General features: G+C 40.5%; 1 protein-coding gene and 1 long non-coding RNA gene across 2 annotated transcripts in view; one reads left to right on the top strand and one right to left on the bottom strand.

Annotated features, from left to right (window-relative positions):
• IPO5 (importin 5) overlaps nucleotides 1-12,260 on the bottom strand; it is a 58,741-nt gene extending 46,481 nt beyond the window's left edge. Inside the window, exons 1-2 of the mRNA XM_061435248.1 lie at nucleotides 12,181-12,260; nucleotides 417-528 (exon numbers count right to left, since the gene is read on the bottom strand). The gene's annotated coding sequence lies outside the window, so the exon portion shown is untranslated. The remainder of the gene's footprint in view (nucleotides 1-416; nucleotides 529-12,180) is intronic.
• LOC133258550 (uncharacterized) lies at nucleotides 478-4,732 on the top strand. The gene is made up of 2 exons (XR_009740076.1): nucleotides 478-566; nucleotides 3,541-4,732. It is a non-coding gene; the product is annotated as an uncharacterized LOC133258550 (long non-coding RNA).
• Nucleotides 12,261-21,516: the final 9,256 nt, after the last annotated feature.

Raw genomic sequence — 21,516 nt, 5'->3', positions numbered from 1 at the left:
AATTAAGAATAACATGAATTTGAGAAAACTCTGGGAGATAGTGAAGGACAGGGAAGCCAGGTGTGCTGCAGTCCACGGGGTTGCAAAGAGTTGAACATGACTTAGTACTGAACAACAGCAAAGAATAATGATATTGTATTAGTCATGTGTAGAAATGATATTATACTGGGTTAAATAAAATATATTTATTAATAAACTATAATTATTAGCTAAATAATAAATAAATTTGGCTTTTTTTTTCTTTTTAATAATATGTGGCTACTAGAAACTTTAAAATTTACATATGTGATTTGCATTTGTTCATGTTATATTTTTATTGGACAGTGCTTTCCCAGAGAATAAAATAATAAAACTAACTCAGGTGTCCTGAGTACTTTGTTCACTTAGATTTAGGAACTCAAGTGAAAATCAGTTACCTTATAGTGCTCTCCGTTGCTTCCAGTTTTCCAGAATTGATTCTCAGGGATTTGGAGACATGGTACAGTACTTTCTGAGCAGTGTTCCTTGCTTAGGAATTTCCTTTCCCTGCTGGTTTGACAATAAATGGATTGGTGAACCTTTAGAAGGTAAGTAAGACTCCAGATTTAATCCTGTGGAATAAACCGTTATGGGTTAAATCAAGGACTGGTTAAGAGATGGGGGGCGGGGGGGTGGAAGACTATCTTTTATTATTTAGATATTTTCATTTAAATGTGGTAAATGGATTTTAAAGCCATCATTTGCTGCATTTTAATACCTGAGACAAAAATATACTTAGCACAACAGTTTAGTTTTTAAGTTTAATGTTGTTCCTTAGAACACAAATAGGTTAAAAGTAAAAGAATAGAAAAAGATATACATGCAAACAGTATCCAAAAAAGGGTTGAAATGGCTATATTAATGTTAGATAAAATACATTTTAAAATGAAATTGTTATCAGAGACAAAGGAGGACATTTTATTGTGATAAAAGTGTCAATCAGTCTGGAAGACTTAACAATTATAAACATATGTACCTACCCACAGAGCCCCAAAATACATGAAGTAAAGCTTTAATAAGCTGGAGGGAAATTCAATAAAATAGTTGGAGACTTCAATTTTTACTTTGAATAATGAGTAGGACCACTAGGCAGAAAAGCAACAACAAATAGAAGACCTAACAGATGTCTCTCTGTAGCACTCCAGCCAGTGACAGCAGAATGCACATTCTTCTCAAGTGCATGGGGAACATTCTCCAGGATCGGTCATATGTTAGACCATAAAACAAGCTTCGGTGAGCTTAAAAGGATTGGAGTCATGTGAAGTATGTTCTCCATCCACAGTAAAATGATATTAGAGGTCAAGAACAAAGGAAATTCACAAATAAGTAGAAATTAATCATCCCACTCCTAAATAAAAAGTGGCTTGAAGACGAGGTCACAAGAGAAATTAGAAAGTGCTGAGATGGAGGAAAATGAAAACATAAGATACCAAAACTTAGGGGATACAGTGAAAACAATTCTCATAGGAAGATTCAGAGTTGTAAGGATCTTTATTAATAAGGAAGAGAGATCTCAAATCAATAATCTAATTTCTTTGAAACTAGGAAAAGGGCAAACTAAACCCAGAGTAAGAAGAAGAAATAAAAAGAAAGGAAATAAAGGAAATAGAGAATAGAAAAACAATATAGAAAAAAAATTTTATTCTTTGAAAAGTCAAAAAATTGATAAATTTTGGGCTTGGTTGATCAAGAAAAGAAGATTCAAATTACTAAAATTAGAAATAAAAAAGGAGGGAATTCCCTTGTGGTACAGTGGTTAGGCGGAGAAGGCAATGGCACCCCACTCCAGTACTCTTGCCTGGAAAATCCCATGGATGGAGGAGCCTGGTGGTCTGCAGTCCATGGGATCGCTAAGAGTTGGACACAACTGAGCGACTTCACTTTCACTTTTCACTTTCATGCATTGGAGAAGGAAATGGCAACCCACTCCAGTGTTCTTGCCTGGAGAATCCCAGGGACGGGGAAGCCTGGTGGGCTGCCATCTATGGGGTCACACAGAGTCGGACACGACTGAAGTGACTTAGCAGCAGCAGCAGCAGCAGCACAGTGGTTAGGACTTGGTGCTTTCACTGCAGTGGCCCAGATTCAGCCCCTGGTCAGGGAACTAAGATCCCCCAACCCTCGAGGCACAGCTCCCCAAAATAAAATAAGACAAGAGGGGATCACTATTAAACTTTCAGAAATAAAAAGAATTATTAGGGGATACTGTGAGGAATCATATGCTAACAAATTAAATAACCTAAATAAAATGGGGAAATTCTTAGAAAATCTCATCTCAACTTTGAAAGTAAATTCAAGAAGAATTAGAAAATTGGAATAGAAAAGAGATCGAATTAATAATTAAAAAAAACTTTTCACAATTCCAGGACTCACTGTAAATTCTACCAAACATTCAAAGAAGAGTTAGCTCCAATCCTTCTTAAACTCAAAAAACAGGAGTGTAGTGAACACTTACTTATTCTATGAGGCTAATGTTAACCCGATACCAAAACTAAAGACAGCTCAGAAGAGCCACTTACCAATATAAATATTGATGCGAAAGTTCTCAACAAAATCCTAGGAAAGTGAATCCAGCAACATATAATAGAATTATATAGTATTACCAAGTGAGTTAATCCCAGGAATGCCAGGTTGGTATAACATAAGGAAATCAATCAATGTAATATATCATAGTAATAGAATAAAGTACAAAGATCACAATGTTCTCTCAATGATGCAGAAAAAGCCTTTGACAGAATCCCACACCCTTTCATAACAAAAAACACTCAACAAACTAGGAAAAGAAAGAAACATCATTAAACTGATAATAGCCATTGATGAAAAACCCACAGCTAATATCATGCTTCCTGGGTGGAAAAATCAATGCTTTCTCCCTGACATCAAGAATAAGATAAGAATGTCCATTCTCATCATTTCTATTTTACATTGTACTGGAGATTCATAAATGACATGATCTTGTATGGAAAAAAACCCAGATGAATCCACAAAAATGCTATTAGAACTCAGCGAGGTTGCAGGACACAAGCTCAATATACAAAGATCAATTATGTTGCTATAAACTGGCAATGATCAATCAAAACAATGAAATTAAGGAAATCCCATTTATAACAGCATCAAAAATAATATACTCAGGAACAAATTTAACAAGAGTAAGACTCGTACACTGAAAATTATAAAACATAGTTAAAAGAAATTTATAAAGAGCTAAATAAATGGAAAGACATTCTATGTACATGAATTGAAGACAATATTAAGATGGCAGTATTCCTCAAATTATCAGTCATGTCCGACTCTTAGCAACCCCATGGACTGTAGCCTACCAGGCTCCTCAGTCTATGGAATTTTCCAGGCAAGAGTACTGGAGTGGGTTGCCATTTCCTTCTCCAGGGGATCTTCCCAACCCAGGGATTGAACCCAGGTCTCCTGCACTGCAGACAGACACTTTACAGTCCGAGCCACCAGGGAAGCCCAGATTCAAGGGAGTAACTATTAAAATTTCAACTTCTTTTTTTTTTTTTCCAGAAATGGACAAGCTGGTCCTAAAATTCGTATGAGTTGCAAGAGACTACAAAATAGCTAAAACATCTTGAACAAAACAAAAGTTGGAGGACTCACACCTTGATTGTAAAGCTTACCATAAAGCTTCAATAATCAAAACAGCAGTACTGGCATAAGGATGGGCATATATAGATCAATGAAATTGAGTGGAGAATCTAGAAATAAGTGATACATTTGTGGTCAGGTGATTTTTGGCAAGGGTGCTGTAATGGTTAATCTTATATTTCGTCTTGACTAGGCTGTGAAGCCTGGTTGTTTGGTCAAACCCTGGTCTAGATGTTGCTGGGAAGGTATTGTGGATGTCAGTAACATTTACAATAGTTGATCTAAGTAAAGCAGATTACCCTCAGTAGGTGAGTGGGTCTCATTCAACCAGTGGAAGGCCTTGACAGCAAAGACAGGTTTACAGAAGAAGAAGCAATTCTGCTTCAAGACGGCAACATAAGAAAGCTTGCTACTTGCTCTGCAAAGTTCAGGCTCTAGATTACAAAATCAACTTTTATCTGAATTTCCACTTGTTGGCCTGCCCTACAATTTCAGACATGCCAGGCCTGACGATTATGGTAGCTAATTCCTTAAGATAAATCTCTCTATAATGTATGCTAATGGTTCTCTGGAGAATGCTGATATATACAGGTACCAAGACCATTCAATGTGAAAGAACACTCTTTTTTTAACAAAGATTGCTGGTACGACTTGATATTATCTTTTGCATGATATCCACGTGGAAAAGAATGAAATGGACTGCTAGCTTGCACAGTGTGTGGACCTCAAAATGAAGCATGGATCTAAATGTGGGAGCTAAAACTATCACATTCTTGGAAGAAAACATGAGATCAAATTTTCATGGCCTTGAATTAAGCATTGGTTTCTTAGATGTGACACCAAAATCACAAAAAGACAAAGAAAAAAAAAAAAAACAGATACAACTTTTGTGCTTGCAAGGAAACCATCAAGAAAATTAAAAGACAATCCATAGAATGGGAGAAATATTTGCAAATCATATAGCTGTTAAGAGACTTATATCAGAATGTATAAAGAACTATACAACTCTATAGCCAAAAAACCCCCCAAAACTAATAAATGAGCAGAATATTTGAATAGACACTCCGCCAAAGAAGATATATGGATACCGATAGCTTTAAGTACATTAAAAGATGATCAACATCCTTAATTATTAGGGAAATGTATAATGAGGTACCATTTCATACCCACAAGGATGACTATAATAAAAAGGACAATAGCAAGTTCTGGTGGAAAGATTGGTGTAGAAATTGTAACCCTCATACACTGCTGATGGGAATGTAAAATGGAGCAGTCAATTTGGAAAACAGTTTGACAGTTCTTTAGAAATTAAACAGAACTACTATATGACTCAGCAATTCTACTGAAGTATATCCTTGAGAGAAATGGAAATGTATATCTACACAAAACTTGTACACGAATGGTCATAGCAACATTATGCATAATAGCCAAAAAGAATTAACAATCCAAATGTCCATCAACCGAGGAATAGATAAAATGTTGCTTGTCTACACAATGAGGTATTATTTGGCAATAAAAGAAAATGAAATACTGACACAGTGTATAACATGGATGAACCTTTAAAACATTATCAGTGAAAGAAACGTAATGTTAAAAATCACATATTTTTTGGTTACACGGTTATGAAATTTCCAGAATCAGCAAATTCAGAGAGACTGAACATGGACTAGTGGTTGCCGGGAGCCGGGAGGTGAGGGCGCTGAGTAAGAGAGGAGGGGAGGGAATGTGGAGTGACTGGTAATAGGTCTGGAGTTTCTTGGGGGAGTGAAATGTTCTGGAATGTGATTGTGGTGATGGATGTGAAACTCTTGTAAATATACTAAACACGCAACTGTACACTTTGAAAGACTGAACTTTATGGTATATGAATTATATCTCTGATAAAATGGATATTTTAAAAAATGCCTTTCCTTAGATGAAGGAAATTGATGCAGATTTCAAATACTGATTTTTTTTTCCTATCTTTTTCACAATATATGTAGTTCTGTTCAGAATATATGGATGGCATTCATAACTCTCAAACCTGAGCACTCCTGAACCAATGTCTGGGGGCAAGAGGAATGGGGAGATTCAGATGAGATTTAGTCTGTATATTTTCCTCTCCATTTACTTGCTACTTATGACAAATACCGTACAGTTTGGACACAATGCCATATACATTTTAGCTCACATATTATGATTCTGTACAGAGTGGAATATTAATTGTGACATCAATTCACATCTCAAATTTGCATCCACTGGAAAGATAAAGTTTTAACAGTCTACAGTTAGGAAGAAGTGAAAAAAAACTTCATAAAAAGTTCGTATTCCTCAATCCTACTGACACTGTGTGTAGTACCTCTTCTTTATTTAACACACATTTCACTTGTGCATTTATTTAGCAAATACTTTATGGGAACCTTCTCTGCAATAGATACTGCTAGGCTGTGGGGATTCAGTGGTGAGCAAGTGAACCTTCAGGGAGTACATAATCTTTTGAAAGAAGTCAGACAATAAAGAAAACTGAGTAGATAGTTTCTTATTGTGACAAGTGAAAAGAAGGGGATAATGGGATCAAGAATGACTGGGGTGGAGCTGAATCTCCACCCAAAGGACACAGTCTTCTGAGGGGAGGTGACGTTTGAGCTGAGACTTGATGAAAAGTGAAAGTGAAGTTGCTCAGTCGTGTCCGACTCTTTGCGACCCCACGGACTGTAGCCTAGAAGGCTCTGAGGAGCCTCTCAGTCCATGGAATTTTCCAGGCAAGAGTACTGGAGTGGGTTGCCATTTCCTTCTCCAGGGGATCTTCCCAACCCAGGGATCGAACCCTGGTCTCCCGCACTGCAGGCAGGCACTTTACCATCTGAGCCACCAGGGAGACTGGAATGATGAGGTGACAAGTGAAGAAATGGGGAAAATTCCCTTCAGCCAGGGAAAGGGCTAGTACAAAAGCCTTGAGGCAAAAAAGACTGCAGTATATTCCAGCAAGGAAAGAAGGGTACAGCCAGAGGGGAGTCAGCTGTGCAGAGAAAGGACTGGGAGCTAAGCAAGGACCAGATGACCACAGGCATTGTGATGGTTCCATGGTACGACTTATTTTAAGTGGAACGGGAAGCCAGTGGGTTAAGTAAGGGGTACGACTAGAAAACAGTTTCAAAAGATCATTCTGGCTGCTATATAGAGGGAAGTGAGGAAGCTGGGGAACATCAGGAGGTCATTGTTGTACTCGAGGTCAGAGAAGGTGGTGGCTTGAAATACTTTTCTTACAAAATAGGGCAGGAGGTAGGGTGCAGAGGCAGATCCAAGTTTAATGGGACCTGAAATATACACAAGTTGAGGGCCCTCTGTAAGAAAAATGAAAACCCGAACACAAAATGGGGTGCCTTGCAAGGGTCCTGTGCGTGTGGAAGGCATGGCAGATGAAACTTCACAAACGTTATGGTGGATTCTTCTCTGATGAAGATGAGATGGACGAATCAAGCATACCTAGGTTTGGGGTCTGAGAACGGGTGATGGAATTTAGATGAAGATCTTTTAAGGGTAAGGTCTGGAGAGAAGAAAGTAAGAGTTGGGTTTTGTTCATGGTGAATTCGAGATGCCACTAGGCACCTGGGTGACAATGTCCAGCAAGTAGTTGGACAGAGAGGCCAGGCGATCAAGGAGGAGGGCAGAGCTGGAAATGCCAACTTCAGCCATCACATTCATGGCATTTAAAGCTATGGAAGTGGGTGATGTTGCCTGGGGAAGAGAGAAGGGGGCCAAGGACTCAGCCTTGAGACATCCTAACACTAGAGGTCAGGCAGGAGGTTTCTAATTCGTACATAACACACATATCATCATAAGAGGGAACTGGCACAGTGAACCTATCCCCTTATATTCTAATTTCCTTTGATCTGTTTGCAAGGGCTGTTTTAACATCTAGGAGTCCACTAAGGGCGAAAGTAAAGGTAGTCAAAGGAACAAGTAGGTACAAATGTTAAATGTCAATTGCACAGCATTTTATTTGAGGGGATTTTTAAAAAAGATTTTGTTTGATGTGGACCATTTTTAGAGTCTTTACTGCTTTTGTTGCAATATTGTTACTGTTTTCTGTTTGGGTTTTTTGGCCCATGAGGCATGTGAGATCTAGTTCCCTGACCAGGGATTGAACTGGTGCACCTGCAGCATAGGAAGGTGAAGTCTTAACCACTGAACCATGAGGGAAGTCTCCCTATTTTTATTTTTCATGTTTCAGGAGATGTAGTAGTGGTGGTGGTGCTGAGGAAATACTATTTTCTCTAAATCTTAACTATCAGCCTTCTTACAATCTCATCTACTTCTCAAACTCACTTAGAAACCATGCTTTAACAATATGGAATTAAAATGATCATTTAAAGAAATTAGATCACAAGATCAAATCAAAACTAAGATGTCAAATGCTATTCTTTTCCCATCTCAATCTAAGCTGTTATCTAAATTTTGTTTACACTTAAGTTTTTGCTTGATCATCAGAGATAATAGTCCAGGCCCTTTTAAAGAACATAGAAAGTAAATGGGAAGATTCAGGAAGGTGTTCTAATTTTTATATGCCATGTCCAGTAACAGTGACATTGAAACTGTCTTATAAGAATGCTTGTGTTAGATGTAAAGAACAGACTTTTGGACTCTGTGGGAGAAGGCAAGGAAGAAGGGATGATTTGAGAGAATAGGATTGAAACATGTATATTACCATATGTGAAATAGATCGCCAGTCCAGGTTCGATGCATGAGACAGGGAGCTCAGGGCCAGTGCACTGGGATGACCCTGAGGGATGGGATGGGGAGTGAGGTGGCAGGGGGGGTGTTCAGGATGGGGGACACATGTACACCCATGGCTGATTCATGTCAATGTATGGCAAAAACCACTACAATATTGTAAAGTAATTAGCCTCCAATTAAAATAAATTAAAAAAAAAAAGAATTCTTGTGTTACATGAATTCACCTCTACCACAGCCCAAATATTTCCTCTTAAAACCTAACTACAGATAGAAAATCTTGATAGAACTCAGTTTAAGGTGGGAATATTGGTACTTATATATAAACACCATCATTATAAAGGGATTTCGTTATATGTTACAATTTAGGCTTGTTATAATAAGTTACATTTGTGTGTGTGTGTGTGTGTGTGTATAATTTATTGTTCAGTTCAGTGGCTCAGTCGTGTGTCTCTTTGTGGCCCCGTGGACTATAGCCCATCAGTCTCCTCTGTCCATGGGATTTCCCAAGCAAGAATACTAGAGTGGTTTGTCATTTCCTTCTCCAGGGGATCTTCCCAACCCAGGAACTGAATCTCTGTCTCCTGCATTGGCAGGCAGATTCTTTACCACTGAGCCACCAGGAAAGCCTTTATATATATGTGTGTTTGTATATATATATATATATATATATATATATATATATATATGTATATATTTGTGTATACACACACACACACACACACATATATATATATATATATAAATTGGGAAAGAAGTACATCAAGGCTGTATATTGTCACTTTGCTAATTTAACTGATATGCAGAGTACACCATGTGAAATGCCAGGCTGGATGAAGTACAAGCTGGAATCAAGATTGCCAGGAGAAATATCAATAACCTCAGATACGCAGATGATACCACCCTTATGGCAGAAAGTGAAAAAGAAGTAAAGAGCCTTTTGATGAAAGTGAAAAAGGAGAATGAAAAAGCTGGCTTTAAACTCAATATTCAAGAAACGAAGATCATGGCATCTGGTCCCATCACTTCATGGCAAGTAGATGGGGAAACAATGGAAACAGTGACAGACTTTATTTTCTTGGGCTCCCAAAATCACTGCAGATGCTAACTGCAGTCATGAAATTAAAAGATGCTTGCTCTTTGGAAGAAAACCTATGACCAACCTAGACAGCATATTAAAAAGCAGAGACATCACTTTGCCAACAAAGGTCCATCTAGTCAAAGTTATGGAAAAAAGCTGAGCACCAAAGAATTGATGCTTTTGAACTGAGGTGTTGGAGAAGACTCTTGAGAGTCCCTTGGACTGCAAGGAGATCCAACCAATCTTAAAGGAGATCAGTCCTGAATATTCATTAGAAGGACTGATGCTGAAGCTCCAATACTTTGGCTGCCTGATGCAAAGAACTGACTCATTGGAAAAGACCCTGAAGCTGGAAACCACTGATGGCAGGAGGAGAAGGGGATGACAGAGGATGAGATGGTTGGATGGCATCACCGACTTAATGGACATGAGTTTGAGCAAGCTCCGGAAGTTGGTTAAGCCAACTCTAGGGAAGCCTGGAGTGCTGCAGTCCATGGGGTTGCAAAGAGTCGGACATGACTGTACAACTGAACTGAACTGATATATAACTTCTTATGGTGGTAGGTTATAAGACATATTAAACCAAGGTAAGGAGATAGAAAGTAAAAGAAAGAGGCACTGTTTTTTTAACAGGGTGATCAAGGGAGAACCTTTCTGAAGAGGTGACATTTTAGCACCCAAGAATGGGTTGCTTCATGGAAATTAATTTTCAGAAGAAGAAACAATATTTAAAAGATTCGTATTAAAAATGCTCAACCATTGTTTCAGTTCAGTTCAGTCGCTCAGTCGTGTCTGACTCTTCGAAACCCCATGAATTGCAGCACTCCAGGCCTCCCTGTCCATCACCAACTCCCGGAGTTCACCCAAACTCTTGTCCATCGAGTCGGTGATGCCATCCAGCCATCTCATCCTCCGTCGTCCCCTTCTCCTCCTGCCCCCAATCCCTCCCAACATCAGAGTCTTTTAGATCAGATTTAAAAATTCATAATAATAGCTAACAAGATTTCAATTTCTTTCTGTTTTTGTGTGAACTTTCTATACTTTATCTCAGTCAATCCTCATCTTTAACCAATGAGGCTTCAACCATTTTGTCAAGAAAAACGTGTATTGGGGTCAGAATAAAACTGGTTCCAACTACAGCTCCACTACTAACCAGCTACAATGCTGACCTGGGCCCCTGGAGCTTCCCTAGGCCTCCACCTCTTCATCTGTGAATTGGGAGAGTTGGGCCGAGTCCCAAGAAATCTTTCCAGCACCAAGCTTTGAGGATAATTAAGTCAGTTATCTCTCTGTTGTTGAAACAGATGACTACAGAGGGCACTTAGAGGTGCTTGTCCTGAAACAAAGTTGTTCTGCACCTCTGGAATTTGAGGTCTTATATCTGCCTGGCTTTTAGAAGTTTTCTCTTTTTCATTTTTCCTGTCAGTTCAGCTGCCACTTCTTATGAGTGAGTGTGTGAGTAACAGTTGCTCAGTCATGTCCGACTCTTTGCGACCCCATGGACTTTAGCCTGCCAGGCTTCTCTGTCCCTGGGATTCTCCAGGCTAGAGTCCTGGAGTGGGTTGCCATTTCCTTCTTCAGAGGATCTTCCCGACCCAGGGATTGAACACAGGTCTGCCACTTTTCATAGCTGCCGACATAAAATGACAGCCGTCTCTCCTTGTCAGCTGCTCTCATCGTTTGGTTTGCTGTGGACTCTGGAGACCAAATAACCGAGTATATTAAATGGTATATGAAATAGGGAAAACCGAGTATATTTTCTGTAGAGTCCCGTGCATGAACTTTACTACTATTTGGCTTCTCAGATATTTTTCACTGAGGGCTTCCTAATTGCGTTCCAAACGTTTAAGCAGGTGCAGACACAATGCTCCAGCATAAAGCTGCCTCTCACTGCTAGTTTACGGAGGTTCCAACATATATATGTTTAAACACATATAAAAACGTGGAGCAAAAGTGTTTAGGGAGGCCTAAATTAGAACTTTAAATAATAAGAGAATTGCCATTGACAAGTCACCTGTATCTAATAATTTTCTTTGTAATTTTGGCTTTTTTTATACCTTGCTGGGCTTCCCTGGTGGCTCAGATGGTAAAGCGTCTGCCTGCAATGTGGGAGACCTGGGTTTGATCCCTGGGTTGGGAAGATCCCCTGGAGAAGAAAATGGCAACCCACTCTAGTACTCTTGCCTGAAAAATTCCATGGATGGAGGAGCCTGGTAGGCTATAGTCCATGGGATAGCAAAGAGTCAGACACGACTCAGCAACTTCATATACCTTGTTAGGGGATTAAGTTCTCAGAGAAACAGTTAAGTAAGGTAGTCCATCAAGTAAGTAGTCTTTTGACTACTAAGTGATTTACTTTTCCCGCAGTGAAAATGAATTATGTTATCCCTCCTTTACTAGCCTATAGTCCCTGAAAATGAAAATAATGTGTCCTTAGCCTCTGAGAGGAAGCAGCCAGAATGTATAGAGGCCTAGGATGGAAATTCTAAAGATTTTAAACAGAGCTTTTCTTGAGATGCTTGAGAAATGAAAGACGCTAAGAGTCAAACTGCTTTTAAGTGCTTATTTTCCTGTGGGAAAGTCAGGTGGAAAATCCTGGTGACTTGGATTGCAATCTATCAATGACTGGAAGGTGAAATGATCAAGAAATGAATATCGTCACTGTAGAAGAAAAGAGTAGATACTTTTTGTTATAAAGGAAACAAAGAATGCAGTTAGCAGTGGCCAGAGATAGAACAAAATATATCTGATAATTTTAGTCTTACTTGGGTGCTGCAAGGATACTGATCAGGGGAAACAGCCGTACCCATACATAGGTCCTGGAAAAGTTTCTTCCCGGAACCACCTAAATGAAACAAAAACGCATTTCCAACTCTTTCAGGATGGCCACCCAGATCACTCGGGCAATGGTCTACATTCTTTTGGGCAACTCTAACCAAATGATGCTTCCTTAAATACACAAAGGCGGTCAACAGCTAATTTAAGACACAGTTTCAAGGAATAACTTGCGGTCACAGAATTCACATTCTTTCTTTCTTGGTTTCTGTCTAATCCATTCTCAGAATCACTTTTTCTGGCCTTTCCTCCCTTGTTGGTACCACTGTGGGGACCGCAAATGGGGAGACAGTGAAAAGACCCTGCAGGATCTCACACGAAAGACTTGCCCTCCAGAATCTCCTGCATTTGTCCTCAGTATGAATTGAGTTCTTCCAGTTTTTCATTTATATCTCAGGTCCAGGGATGACTTACCGTAGTCAAAGCTGTTCTCAGCACTATGGTTGCTCCAGTCGTGGGATGTCATTAATCCCACAGTTCCGACCTCATGGCTCAGAGACGTTACCATGGAGACCGCTGACTACCATTGTGACCCGTTGCAGGTCAGCAGTGCCACGCTGCTGGCCCCGTTCAACTTGCCCACCATACAGGCTTCCCAGGCAGTTCAGCCGTTCAGTTGTTATTAGCTGACCCAACTGTTCCCAAAGCCATGGAAGGGACAACTCATGCGGTTGGGGGTTACTCAGACTCCAAATATATCAACAACTTCAGTTTTGAAACTACTTAGCTTCTTGACCTAGGATTTCACTTCTATTCTACTACTCAGTACTGAAAAGAGAAACTGATTTCTCAAGTAGATAGAGACAAATTTATATAGAAGCAGAAGGCAGTGCCCTGTTAAATAAGCATATGGCATTTTGGTCTGTAGTTTTAAGTTCTTATATGATATATTAATCAAATTTGGCCTAGATTATCCTTGATGACCTAGTTTCACTGTGTTTAGTATTTCTTCTGTTTCTTAATTTTCATCAGTAATGACTGAAAACATTTTCAGTTTATAAAATTTTTTCATAAAACACATGCACACCCCTTTGTAAAGGTCACTTTTTTTTTCCCCTTGGTAAAATGTTCGGTCGCAGCACTTTCAAGGTCTCCCTGCCAATCCTGAAAGTTTTTTGGTGCCAATTTCCCACTTCTTTGTCCTCAGTTCCATCACGTGTTATTTGTTCTAATGTTTTGGCTCCTGAGCAGGGCTCATGTCTGTGAGGTGTCCTCATGGCATTTTGCTTGAGGATCCTACCAAGAGTCCAAAATCAGAAGTTATACAGATTAAGAATCAATGCTTGATTACAAGGTGATCGTAAGACGTATGACGAACATATTAAAGGAGTGAATCTCAGCCATTCCTCCAGCCCCTGGGAAAGTGACCAGTTGCTGGCTGACCTTGGCTGCCCTGGCTGACCTTTGGGCATTTCAAACCAATACCAAAGACTGTAATCTGGGAACTGTCTATTGATTTCTTCATCAGTAGGTGCAACTGATGGAAAAATAGTTGAGTAGGGAGCATCATAGAGGTAAGGGTAGGCTAGAAAATCAGGTATAGAGGGCTTGGGGTGGATGCTTTGCATTATGGCTTTATTTGCCTTCTAGTCCATGTTAGTGGAGAAGGCAATGGCAAGCCACTCCAGTGCTCTTGCCTAGAAAATCCCATGGACCGAGACTGGTAGGCTGCAATCCATGGGGTCGCTAAGAGTCGGACATGACTGAGCGACTTCACTTTCACTTTTCACTTTCCTACATTGGAGAAGGAAATGGCAACCCCCTCCAGTGTTCTTGCCTGGAGAATCCCAGGGATGGGGAAGCCTGGTGGGCTGCCGTCTATGGGGTCGCACAGAGTCAGACACGACTGAAGCAACTTAGCAGCAGCAGCAGCAGTCCATGTTAGGCAAGGGCTTCCCGGGTGGCTCATTGGTAAAGATTCTGCCTGCAATGCAGGAGATGTGGGTTCGATCTCTGGGTTATGAAGATCCTCTGAGGGAGGGCATGGAAACCCGCTCCAGTATTCTTGCCTGAAAAAATTCCACGGGCAGGGGAGCCTGGCAGGCTACAGTCCATAGGGTGGCAAAGAGTCAATATGACTGAAGTGCCTGAGCATGCATGCATCATGTTTAGACACAAAATGAGCCATAAGAATTTTGGATAATCAGAAAACACCACAATCCCTTCTTCTTTTTAAAATGTAAACCTTCTAATGATTACTTAGATATGGTGTCCTTTTTCACTCAACAATAGGTTTGAATCCTTTAAGCTGTTCATGTAGCCTTCACCACTTAAATTCTATTTGAGATGGTGACGGACATATTAGTGATGGATAATGTAAATATCTTCTGTTCTCGAAAAAATAAAAATTCCTGTCACTCATTCTTAAATATTCAGTGAGCTCATACTGTGTTTAAATGATCAACTGTGGTGCCTTCACTGGCCCCAGGTCACATCTTTTTACCCTAAATTCTCAAACCTCAAACTACTACATCTACGCACTCACAACCTGGTACATAGGAATGCAGAGCCTGCAGACCTAAAAAAAATAATTAAAACAAATTTAAATGTTCATCTTTATTAAAAAAATTAAAAAAAAATTTTTTTGACCACACTGTGTGGCTGCAGGATCCAGGTTCTGCAACCCAGGATTGAACCTGTGCCCCCTGCAGTGGCAGTATGGAGTCCTAACTATTGGACCCCAGGGAAGGGCCTAAATGTTCATCTTTAAATTAAGTGACATAAGAACTCAGAGGAAGGGAAAGGACTGGAAGCAAAGTGCTGGCTTTCCCTGCCAAGACTGCACCTTTCATGAGCATGTCTATAATGAGACCCTGTTGAATTGCTTTTCTTGGGATGTATATTTTCATGCTACATCATACATTTGGTGGAACAATGTAGCTACCCTCTTAGCTGGTTGAAGATGGATCACCCCATAATGTAATTCAGACAAAAACTGGGTTTATTTTTTTCAAAGGCCATGGGAAGTTAAGCACATCTGCCCACTGGCTCCTTTCTGGGCCAGGTTTTGCACCGATATGGAAAACCTGTTTTGCAGGACACAAACTGAGGAGTTTCCTGAAAGGTGTCTCCATAGCTCTTCTAACTCGAAAGTTCATCTCTGTAGGAAGTGGGGACCTTTTGCAACATTTTATTCCTCATCTTTCCTTCTATAAAATTCAAACTTAAAATACAGAAGTTCTTCCAAATTGTAGATTCATGGAACCAGAGTTGGAACAATTCAAATTCATGCAACTAGGACTTTTATATAATAGAGGATCTGATCTGAAGCAACCCAGAGACTAAGAATCTAATCTGCACTTGACCTGTCAATTTTTTTTTTCATGAGCAAAGGATCTGAATAGAACTTTCTCCAAAGATGACACACAGATTACCAATAAACACATGAAAAGATGCTCCATATCATTAACCATTAGAGAAATAAGAATCAAAACCACAATGAGATATCACTTCACACCCACTAAAATGGCCAGCATCAAAAAGTCATGATAACAATGTTGGTGAGAATGCAGAGAAATTGAAACCCTCTTACACGACTGGTGAGAGTGAAAACAGGGCAGCCACTTTGTAAAACCATCTTGCAGTTCCTTAAAAAGTTAAATGTACTTGTTATCATTTGACCCAGCAGTTCCACAATCTTGGTACATACCCAAGAGAAATAACAACAGCTGTCCTCACAAGAACTGGCAGATGGATGTTTTCAGCAGCATTATTCACAAAGGCCAGAGTTGGAAACAACTCAAATACCTGTCAACCGATGAACAGATAAGCAAAATGTGGTATATCCATGCAATAGAGTATTATTTTGGCAATGAAAAGGAATGAAGAGGGCGTCCCTGGTGGTCCAGTGGTTGAGAAACCACCTTGCAATGCTGGTTCGATTTCTGGTCTGGGTACATCCCACATGTCACAGGGCTACTAAGCCCGTGAGCCACACTAACCACGCCTGCACTCGGCAGCCCGGGAGCCACAACTACTGAGCCGAAGTGCCTAGAGCCGCGCTCTGCAACAAGAGAAGCCACCACAGTAAGAAATCTGCATGCCGCAGCTAGAGAGTAGCCCCTGCTTGACACAACTAGAGAAAGCCCATGTGCAGCAACTAAGACCCAGCACAGCCAAAACTAAATAAAGAATAAATACTTAAAAAAGGAATGAAGAACTGATACATGCTACAACATTGAACTTTGAAAACTTGATGCTAAGGAAAGAAGATAGTCACAAAAGATCACGTATTATAAGATTCTGCTTACATGAAATGTTTAGAATAGATCAATCTGTAAAGACAAAGTAGATTAGGGGTTGCCTATGGCTAGGAGATGGCACCCCACTCCAGTACTCTTGCCTGGAAAATCCCATGGACGGAGGAGCCTGGTAGGCTGCAGTCCATGGGGTTGCTACGAGTCGGACACGACTGAGCGACTTCACTTTCACTTTTCACTTTCCTGCATTGGAGAAGGAAATGGCAACCCACTCCAGTGTTCTTGCCTGGAGAATCCCAGGGACGGGGGAGCCTGGTGGGCTGCCGTCTATGGGGTCGCACAGAGTTGGACACGACTGAAGCAACTTAGCAGCAGCAGCAGCATAGCTAGGAGAAAGGAGGGGACGGTGAGCGAAAACTAAAGGGTATGGGTTTTTCCTGAGTTGATGACAATGTTCTAAAATGGATTATGTTTACCATTGCACAACAGTGACTATATGATACTAACAACCATTGACTTTGACACCTTCTATAGGGGAATCGTGCAGTAGGTGAACTGTATTTCTAGGTTTCGTATCTCAGCTTTATTAATCATTCTGGCTGCCAGAAAATGCTTTTTTATATTTATTCTCATTCTTTTTTTTTGCTCACTCTAAGCAAAACTTATTCCCTTTTGTGTTTGGTAGAGACAGAGAGAGGGAAACAACTTCCTTATTAAACTTCCTGAATCATGACACTTCTAATACTCAGAGGTCATATTTGACTAGCTGTTTGGAGGAAGCAATGTTGGCGCCTTTCACCTTTTTTCATAGGATCCATTTCTACACCATTGTTTACCTTGGAGCATCTGCTCTCCTGGAGCTTCTGAACCACTCTGGGCCTCAGATTCCCAATCTATAAAATGAGAGTATTGGACTAGGTCTCAGGGACTCACTGCAGCTCTGAAGTCCTGTGAAGATGTCAGTGTCCTGTGAGAAAACTAGACACATAAAATATGGATATTTTCCTGAGCCACTGAAGGCATAACTATAACCAGCTCTGCAAAGAACCTAAAAACGGATTGAAGTGGCTGCGTTTTAAAATCAGTGAACACAGTATGAAGTGGACGCAGCGGAAGACCAAGTCAGGAAACTTGATTTCTGCTTTTATGACTCATGGTGAGAGTTTGGAGAAGTCACACGACCCCCTCGTGCACATTTCCTTTTAAGTCAAATGGGCTTCATGTAACCTACATACCTCTCTCTAAGCAATGTTCCCATTGATGAGTACATGAGCAAATATTGTAATGCAAAGATTTTAACAGCCGTTTGTATATTTATAAATTGAAACAAAAATGCTGTCATTGAAAGAATTCTTTCCTTGGAGAATATTTATGGCGCCTAATTTTTAGGGCGGCCCATTTTACTTCGATCTCATCATCTCCTCTTAAAACAAATAAAGGGACTTCCCTGGTGGTCCAGTGGCTAAGACTCTGAACTCCCTGGGTTCCTGGGTTCCATCCCTGGTTTGAGAACAAGATCCATATGTTATAACTGAGACCTGGCACAGCCAAATAAATTTTTTTTAAAAATAGTGAATATGGCATAGTAAAAAATAAAATACGCGTGAAAATAAAAGCATAATGAAATCATGATAAATGTGAACAAAGCTAAGAAGAACATAAAAAAGTCAACAAAATATCTTCCTTGCAAATTTGGCCTTGTAAAAAATCGACGTTAATTATAAAAAATGGTTAAACATATTTCTAGTTGACCCTTCCTCCCCCACTTCTCTGTTGATTTCACTGTTGTCTTATCTTTCTGGTCAGATCTCAGAAACCAGAGGTCAAGCGATCATGTCTAATTTCTCCTTTGTAACATCTCACTGCCTATAAAAATGCAGTTACCTGGTATTTACTCAGGAAATACTGATGTCATTTGTTGCCTTGTGATGGAAGCGGTGATTAAATAAAAATGTAAAAATAAACATTTTACAGTCCAGGTAGACTTTTTTGTGGGTCTAATGATTTCTGAGAAACATAAACTTCATTTAAAGCACCTTAAACAATCACAAATGTTTCGTAATACTCAGGAGGTCAATTACATCATAAAGAGACTTAGAAAACCGAACAACAGTCACTAGAGTTCACACACCTAAGTAAGGGCTCATCTTCAAAGTAGGGAGTCTGCGTGCTTTTCCCAGTGACGGCAGTGCTCAAAATTGCATGGATCCTCCTCTGTGGGGAATTTTGTTCAGAGTCAGATGGCCATCTTTCAGGAGAACCAACCTCATTACTTACAGTCACACAATGAGGTGACTGGTGTTTCTTTTCCCTCTCTTTCAAGCTACTTATCAGCAAATAGAACACTTTGTACAGATGGCGATAGCACTCCCCCAATTCCTGTGTAATTGGAGTTAGAGATGGGCCTGCCTAAGAAAACAAACCTCCATACAGCTGAGGTTGACTCTGTTATGGATACTTCCAGGTTGGTTATTGCATCCTTAAAGCAAACCTTGAAGACAGCTGGTATTTTGCTCAAGAATCGGGATACACTTAGGGACACAAAGGGGCTTCCCAGGTAGCTCAGTGGTAAAGAATACACCTGCCAATGCAGGAGATGCAAGAGGCTCCAGTTTGATCCCTGAGTCTGGAAGATCCCCTGGAGAGGGAAATGGCAACCCCTTCCCATAGCCTTGCCCGGGAATCCCATGGACAGAGGAGCCTGGTGGGCTGCAGTCCATATAGTCACATAGAGTCAGACACAGACCTGTGTCCTGGGCCCTGAGTGATTCTGGATGGGCTGTACAAAGTCTGAAGCTGCTCACAGGAGTCCCTCCTGCTGAGGGTCACCTGACACATCACTGGCTGCTGCTGGGAGGCCCTCTAGGGATACAACAAAACCACTGCAGCTTCTTAGCACTGCAATAGGAAGCGCTCCCAAATGGCAGTGGTGGTTGCTAACTTTGACCCAGCTCCCAGCCTAACTTCCGGGAACCAAGACCAAAGATGCTCACCTGGAGGGGCCAGGCTATCCTGAGGAGACTCTGCTCCTTGAGGAAAGGAACCCCCAGGAATGGGGGACCTACCTCTTCACTACCCCCCAGAGTTCTCATCCTCAGCCAGAAAAACCTAACTTCCTCCCAGGTCTTGTTTAAAGATAAACTTTACCAGTGGTATCTTCAGAGCTTTGCTTTTTGACTCTTTCCAAAAAAAGAAGAAAAAAAGAAAAAAAAATGAAGGAAGAAAGAAAGGACAGAAGGAGGAAAAAAATGTTTTGGCTTTTAAAATAACTGTTCCATGTTTGCAAAAATTTGTAGACAGGTAGAGATCTTGTCCTCATGAAAAGAGATTATAAAACAATTGTGTGGTATAAGAAAAAAAGATGAAAGGAAGAGCACTGAGCTTAGTATGTTGAGCTATTACTCCCCTATTCATGCTTAGTCACTTAGTTGTATCCGATTCTCCACGACCCCGTGGACTGTAGTCAACCAGGCTTCTCTGTCCATGGGATTTCCCGGGCAAGAATACTGGAGTGGGTTGCCATTTCCTACTCCAAGGCATCTTCCCAACCCAGGGATTGAATTCATGTCTCCTGCATTGGCAGGCGGATTCTTTACCACTGAGTCACCTGGGAACCTTGTTGGTCACCCATTTAAAATATAGCAGTGTATACATGTCGATCCCAAACTCCCTAACTGTCCCTTCCCCCTGTCCTTCCCCCAACAACCATAAATTCCGTCTCTGACTGTGAGTCTCTTTCTGTTTTTACAAGCTCATTTATATAATTTCTTTTTAGACTCCATATATAAACGATGTCATACGATATTTCTACTTCTCTGTTCGACTTAAAAGGGTCGTTTAAAAGAATTGCCCTGAGAGAGGGGAAGGATGGGGCAGGAAGTTGTTACTTGTTATAATGCCTTTCAGTGCTATGTCTTACTTTGATTAGAAAAGAAAATACATGGGGAATAATACTCAATATCTTGCAATAACCTATAATGGAAAAAGAATCTGAAAAAGAATATATGTATGTATAATCGAATCACTCTCCTGTACACTTGAAACTAATAACGCTGTAAATTAATTATATCTCAATTAAAAAAAAAGACAATGACAGAATTGCCGTAGTATTTGGTATTTGTTTTCTAGAGCTTCCACTATGAGGTACTACAAACTGAGAAGCTTAAACAACAGAAATGTAATGTCTCACAGTTATGGAGACTAGAACCCAAGATCAAAGAAACTAGATTCCTAGATTATAGAAAGATGCTTCCAGAGTCCGTTTATCATTATCCAGAAATTCAGGCATTAAAGATGTCTCAGTCTTCTGGATTTTCAGGGTGTCCTGCAAATTGTCATTCTTAATCCTGCATGTTGGAGCAATTTCCTCTCTCATCCTCTTCACTTACTCATCTTTGCCCTGAGAAAAGCACTTTACATGTCTCACTCTTTTAATTCAACACAATGCCCCAGTGAATTCACAGCCAGTATTTCCCCCATTTTACAGATGAAGCAACAAAGCCTAGAGAAGCTAAATAACACACCTGTCCTTTCAGAGCTAATTACCAGCCAGCTACGCTGTGAACCCAGGTGTCTGGTTCCAGAGCCTGTGATCTCAGGCACTAAGCTATGCTATTTCTTAGAAGATTAAAACAACAACAGGCATAATAAAGTTTCACATCAGTGTCAGTAAAAGAACTTTTTACAGTTTCTTGGCGTATGGTAAGTGATCCATGAATTTCCCCACAACTTTATTGAGATATAATTGACATATAATGGAGAAGGCGATGGCACCCCACTCCAGTACTCTTGCCTGGAAAATCCCATGGACAGAGGGGCCTGGTAGGCTGCAGTCCATGGGGTCGCTAGGAGTCGGACACAACTGAGGGACTTCACTTCCACTTTTCACTTTCCTGCATTGGAGAAGGAAATGGCAACCCACTCCAGCGTTCTTGCCTGGAGAATCCCAGGGACGGGGGAGCCTGGTGGGCTGCCGTCTATGGGGTCGCACAGAGTCGGACACGACTGAAGCGACTTAGCAGCAGCAGCAGCAGCAAGTTTTAAGATGTGTGATGCAGTGACTTGATA

Source organism: Bos javanicus, chromosome 12 (assembly GCF_032452875.1).
Source record: "Bos javanicus breed banteng chromosome 12, ARS-OSU_banteng_1.0, whole genome shotgun sequence".
Lineage (NCBI taxonomy): Eukaryota > Metazoa > Chordata > Mammalia > Artiodactyla > Bovidae > Bos > Bos javanicus.
Note: the sequence above shows the minus strand (reverse complement) of the source record. Positions and strands in the feature narration are given on the sequence as shown.